At 61.8% G+C, this 6,423-nt stretch overlaps 1 long non-coding RNA gene across 1 annotated transcript; it reads right to left on the bottom strand.

The window, feature by feature from the left end:
• Positions 1 to 200: 200 nt before the first annotated feature.
• LOC132334882 (uncharacterized) lies at positions 201 to 967 on the bottom strand. Its single transcript, XR_009488527.1, has 2 exons — positions 813 to 967; positions 201 to 522 (listed from the first exon to the last, which is right to left on the bottom strand). It is a non-coding gene; the product is annotated as an uncharacterized LOC132334882 (long non-coding RNA).
• Positions 968 to 6,423: the final 5,456 nt, after the last annotated feature.

The following is a 6,423-nucleotide window of genomic DNA, read 5'->3' as shown; positions in this document are numbered from 1 at the left end:
GCAGCTCCGGCCCCTGCCCAGCCGCTCTGTCACCTGCACAAAGGCTTCAGAAGAACCAGAAAAAGGGCAAGGGCCTTCTGACCATTTTCCCTGCTACACTGCACGTCTGGGCAGTTGGCTGAGCCCAGGCACCCTTTTCCCCCTCTTCCCTTATGCCCTGCTAACCCTTGCCAGCAAAAGAAAACTCCTGGGAGTCTGTGTATTATAACACATTCTATATTCATAGACTAAAGAAAAAAAACAAAAAGAATAAAAGAACAATTTTAAAGAAACAGAAAATTCCCGCTGGCTCAGGTTGCTCCAGCAGACACAGCCTGTGGGCTCAGCTCTCTGCAGAGCTCCAGCAGCGCAGCCAGTCGAGCCCCGACAGACGAGGCCGTGTCCTCCATGCCCTGCGGAATTGATCTTGCAGCCTCTGGAAGATGGAATATTGCTCACTATATAGTGCCCGGAGGACATACAATGTTTGAAGTGCCATGTCTGACACAGCACTGCTGATGTCCTCTGTCAGGTGTTCAAGGGCTGAAAGAGAGAGGAACAGAGCCATGGTCAGATCCCAAATCTTTGGGGACGCGAGGAGAGCTCCCTGCCAGGGCCATCCCAGCTGGCTCTAGGCATAGCCAGGAGGAAGCAGGGAACAACGGGACCAGCCTGAAGCTGCTGGCCACGAATCCTCCACGTGGTCCTGAAATCTCTGTGTGCTCTGCCCACGCTGCCCCTCGTCCGCACAGGGAGCAGAGCCCTCCGCGGCCGGGGCAGGGCTTGCAGCTGCCCCCACCAGCCCCCACTGCCAGCCCGCTGCCCTCACTCACCAGTGCAGATCAGCTGGAGCTCTTCCTTCTTCCCCCTCAGGTACTGCCCAGCCATCCCTGTGAACACAGAGCCTGTCACGGCCCCAGCGGCACAGCTCCCTGCCAGCGGCACTGCCGGCGCTGTGGCCACACGGCCTGCTGGCCCGGCAGGGCTCAGCCCGGGCCCTGGCCGCACGCTGCCGCCCAAGGGCACGGCTGCCAGAGGGCGGCAGCAGCGCCCAGGCCAGCCGGGGCTCCACGGCGCCGGGCCCGGCCGGCACTGCCGGGGCAGCAGGCGGGGCTGGGGTTGAGCTGCGGCGGGCCGGGGAGGGAGCCCGGGCTCGTGGCTCACCCATGAACCTGATGGCCGCCTCTCGCAGGGGCTCCTGTGGGCTCTGCAGGTAGCGCAGGGCCCGGCTCAGATGCTCGGCCGCTCCGCTCCTGTCCTCTGCCAGCTGGAGAGAGCGGCGGGAGGGAAGGAAGGGTTGGCACGGGCTCAGCCCCTCGGCCGGGCGCTGCCTGCGCCCAGCCCCGGCCTCCCCTGCCCGCACAGCCCTGAGGCGCGGCCAGCAGCCGCTGGCGCCGGGCTCCCGAGGGGAGGGGCCAGAGGGCCGGCTGCTGCCCGGGGAGCCGCGGTGCCAGCCCGCCCCGCAGCTCCGCCGGGCCGAGGCTCCACGGGCACCCGGCTCGGGCCCACGGGAGCCTGGAGAAGAGCCTGCGCGGCCTCGGCGTGCAGCAGCGGGCAGGGGCACAGCTGCCCGCCCCGCACTCTCAGCACCGCCTTCGGGGGCCTTCTCCAGGCTGATGCTGGGACTTCCAGGCCATCCTTACCAGGCACTCGGTGAATTTCCACAGCTTCTTGTTCTTCAGCAGTCTTTCAAGATCCCTCCTCTTCAGGAACTTGGCCACACAAAGCAGCGTTTCCTGTGAAGCCTGGAGAGCAGCAGAGACGAGGAGATGACCCCACAGCCCAGGGCGCAGGACCCGTGTCCCTGTGCCAAGGCCTGGAGGAGGCTGCAGCCTGGCAGGCACCAGGGCAGGAGGCAGCCAAGCCCCCTGCCAGGGCGACAGCAGCAGCCCACAAGTCCTCACCTGTGCCACAAGACGATTCTCATCATGGCAGTGGAAGAAGAGTGGCAGCAGGCTCTGGCGCAGGGGTGTCTTCAGGGCCTTTTTTGCCTTTTCCGCTGGATGAGTCACCAATGTTCGGAAGAGCAGTATGGAGATTACCTGCACCTGGCTATTGTCCTGTTTGAAAGGAAGGAAAAAGACCTCAGAATCGGCTGCATGGGGCTCAGCTTGACGCAGGCCTGCAAATCCTCAGGGCATGAATTGTCCGGGTAGCACCCAGTGGCTGTGGCTGGGGGCAGCGAGCCTTACGTGGTCAAAGAGTGGCAGGAGCGCCTCAACCAGCTGCAGTGTGATGGGGCTGGGCATCAGCATGTCATTGTCCAAGATGATAAAGCTGAGTAGCATGACTGTCATGATAACTATCTCTCCATCTGTGTCCCACAGGAACTCCACAAGACTTTCAGTCAGGCTCCACATTTTTTTGGTCTGTGCAGAACACAAATTTGTGAAATGCCATCCTCCTGCTGCAGGGCCTGAAGGCCAAAGGCCTGTCCCGAAGCACTTGGGCAGCTGAAGCGGGAGGCAGGAGAGCTGGGAGCAGCTGCCCCAGCTCCCAAAGCCCAGCCAAGCCCAAGCAACTGCATTCCCTAGCTCAGCCTCAGCCACTGCCCCCTTCTCACCATTGAGGGATCATCAGTGAGATCAAGAAGGGCCCTGAGCGCCAGGCGACGCCTCTCTCTGCACTCCCTCTGCAGCTGCCTTGACAAGATTTGCAGGACTCTGTTAGCACTGCGTTCACTCAAGTCCAGGCACTCGAGGACCTGAAAGGCACAGGGCAGTGACGGCGGACCCGGCCGGCAGGAGCTCGGAACCGCACAGGGCCGGGCCCAGGCAGCAGCGCAGGGCACGGGCTCCATCCCAGGCAGCTATGGCTCTGGAAGGGCAGGGAGCTGGGAGGCAGCTGAGCAAGGCAGCGCTGGCCATCAGGCTCACCTCCACAAGGAACGCCAGGGCAGGCAGCTCCCAGCGTGGCTCCTGTGTGCTGAGCAGCCGGAGCAGGTAGCGAGCGATCCGGGAACACAAGGGGATGGAGACACAGGACATCTCCCTGGCAGGAGAAAAAGTAACCAAGACTGTGGGCCAGGGGCACAAACCTCCGCCAGGACTGACACACACAGGTCTGGTCTTTCCCCAGCATTGTGCAAGTGGCCCTGGACTATTTGGGAGGCGGCTCCTTGTGGGCACCCTCCTCTCCCAGCCTTTTCCAGTCTGCTTGGCCGTCCCTCGGTGACAAGACCCTCTGGCCCATGACCACAGGATCTGTGTGGAGCTCCCTGGGCACAGAGCACAAATGTCAGAGGCAGTGGGGAGAAGGGGGTCTCACCTGGCCAGCAGACTCACGGCACAGTGGTGGGTGTCAGCACACAGCAGCATGTCCCAGCCACGATTGTGTTCCATTGCCACCACCACATCCTCGTGCTGCGTTCGGCAGAGCAGGGACTTCAGGGTCTGCACTGCAAACCTGCGTGCAGAGCAAAGCCCAGGTCACGCTGGGAGCACTGGCTCCTTCCCAGGTCACGTGGCAGGGACAGGAGGAGTAGGATGGAGCACCTCCTGGGGCTGGTGGCAAGGCCATGTTGCTCCTGGCATCCCTTCCAGAAGGTAATGACCTCCTCTGGCATATCCAGAGTGCTGAAGAGCACTTGGAGGAGCAGATGCACAAAGAGGCGGGGGAAATACACCGTCACCATATGTGGGACACAGGGCACCTGGAGGATCTTCCACATCACCACAGCTGCCTGGAAAGAACAAAGCCACCCGAGACAGTGCTCAGTGCTGAGGTGTCAGTGTGGCAGGGCCCGAGCTTGGCAGGAAGAGGCCCAGAGAGACACAGGGGGAGCAGGGGGCCTGGTGGGCCTGAAGCTGCCCCTGGGCCAGGTTTGAGGCCAGCGCCTGAGGCAGGGAGATGCAGTGGGGGAAGGAGGATGGAGAGCTGCTGGAGAGGTGGCCTTGGGGCCAGCAAAGGCCAGTTACAGAAACTCACAGCCAGGGCAAAGACACCCGTTTCGTCCCCATCAGAGGTGCACATGCTGTGCTCTGGCCAGCTCCCCAGCATATCCAGGAGTATCAGCAGCACTGGTTCCGCAGTCCTGGGCGAGCACATGATGGTCTTCCACATGGCCATGGCAGCTCTGTGGGGTTAGAGCTCCGTCTCAGGGAGGTCTCAGACACAGCACGGTGGCCTGGGCAGCAGTGGGGATCTGAGCCAGCTTCCAGCTCTGCCTCTGCCCATTGTCCCTCACTGGCAGCACCCAGGCAACCCAGCCCTTTGGGGACAGACCCCTGAGGGGCAGGGAGGGAGCATGGCAGCAGGCATGGGAGGTGACATGCCAGGGCTGGGAAAGGGAGCAGCCAGAGGGCCCTGGAACTCTCTGTTGGTCAGACACCTGGGCCAAGTTGTACAGGCTGATGGGCTGGGGAGCCCTGAGCTCTCTGGGCAGGTGGGCCCCATACCTGTCACAGGATGGGGCCACACGCAGCAGCGTCATTAGTACATCAGCAGGCTGTGCTTCTGTGAGATCCAGCAGGGTCCTGTTCAGCCTGTGCTCAGCAAACTGATTGGCCAGGAGCCACTGGTGGATGTACCTGACCAGGGCGGGCACCTGGAGAAGGCACAGGAAGACTTGGAAAGCTGCCAGAAGGAGGAATGTCCCCAGTGTCCCCAGAGAAGTTCTTCCCTTCCCACCACACTGCCATGGCCTCAAAGCCTTCCAGTGACCAGTGGGTGTGGCTTGAGAGGCCAAGCAGTTCCTGGGAGGATCAAACCCTGGCCACAGGCTGCTTACTTGCTTTGGGTTGGAAAAGCCCTCCTCTACAAGCATATCCAGCAGGGCAGCACTGGTCTTGGTTTTGAAGATATGCGTGTATGCTCTGAGCCCAGTTCCCATGGTGCTGGTCTCTTCCTCCCGAATTCTCTTGATGAATTTGCAAACCAGCTGTAGGAGAAGGGCAAGAAGCCAGGGATGTTGCATGGAATTCTCCAAGTGCAGTGACAGCAGGCCCAGCCCAGGTGGGGGTGGCTGCAGGTACCTGCGCTGTTCGGCGGAAGAGGCCACGGGCGGGGTCCTGCTCTTGTGTGCGCTCCAGGGCTGCACCTGGCAAAGAACGAGCGCAGCCAGAGCTGAGGGGCTGCGGGAGAGGCCGGAGAACACAGCCCAGCCCTGCGCTCCCCAGGTGGGGACAGCCCTGGGATGCCTGAGGGGATGGAGCACAGCCACTGCAGGGTATCTGCCTGGCCCCTGTCCATGGGCATGGCCCAGGGGATGGGATGGGATGGGATGGGATGGGATGGGATGGGATGGGATGGGATGGGATGGGATGGGATGGGATGGGATGGGATGGGATGGGATGGGATGGGATGGGATGGGATGGGATGGGATGGGATGGGATGTTTCCAGGCTGGCTGCAGGCACCATCCCTGTGGCCCAGCTCTGCCACTCACCCTCCTGCAGCAGCTCAAACAGCACCTCCTCTTTGGTCTCCTGTGCTGGAGCAGCTCCAGTGCCTTTTTCCTCCTCCTCCTCCTCCTCCACCCACGCCAGCTTGGGCACTCTTAGGGGTCTCTGCTCCATGTCTCTTAGTGGATTTGTGGCTACTTGCTGGAGAGATGCCTCAGAAAAGCTCAGAGTCAGCAAGTCCTGCAGTGGTGCCTGGAAGGCACCTTCAAGTAAGAAGCCTCAGGAAGGCAACAGGACAGCAAGTCCTGCACTCTGGTCTCGAGGGCTCCTGCCACAAGGACAGGAGACTCCTGTCAAGGATTGTGGTCTGGCCTCGAGGGCACTGGCAGCAGGGATGGGAGATGCCTCTGGGGCACCAAGTCCCACACTCTGCCCTCAAGGGCACCTGCAGAAGAGAAGGGAGACCACGGGTTGGCAAGTCCTGTGGTCAGGCCTCGAGCTCAGCTGCAGGAATAACACCTTGGAAAGGCTCCGGTTTGGATAGGAACGAGCGCGCTGTGTGGGGGCTCCTCACGGCACCGCTCTGTCCTGTCCTGTTCCGTTGTGTGCTCTGAGACCTGTGGTGTGCTCTTGTCACTGCCAGCTCCTATGTCACCACGTGTCACAAAGGGTCCTTGGACACCTGTTCTATGCCACGGTGCCCATGCTGCTCCGTGTCACAAAGGGCCCCTGCACACACTGCCCCTTGCCCTGGGGCCACCCCCAGCCCACCCAAAGTGGCCCAGGTTGAAGGAATCTCTCACCCCAAGTGTCTAAGACAGCCCGACAGGGTCTTTAGGAACAGCTCAAACCATCAGCAAATGCTGCCCTGCTCTGTGGGCTCAGGGCAGCAGAAGGAGCCTCCAGGGCTGCCAACACAGCTGCACTGGGAAGGGCACGGGGCCTTCCAGGGAAGCTGGCTCGGCCTCCTTGGGACACGTCCTGGCTGGTGGCCATCCTAAACCCACGGGTGTGGCATGGACATGGAACGTGTGGGCCAGGGCATGAATGCTGCTCTGGGCCCTGGGGCCCGGGGAGCACTGACATCAGCAGGTGTGGCAGAG

The sequence above is a fragment of the Haemorhous mexicanus genome, chromosome 16, assembly GCF_027477595.1.
Source record: "Haemorhous mexicanus isolate bHaeMex1 chromosome 16, bHaeMex1.pri, whole genome shotgun sequence".
In the NCBI taxonomy this organism is placed as follows: domain Eukaryota; kingdom Metazoa; phylum Chordata; class Aves; order Passeriformes; family Fringillidae; genus Haemorhous; species Haemorhous mexicanus.
This window is presented reverse-complemented; position numbering and strand designations above follow the sequence as displayed.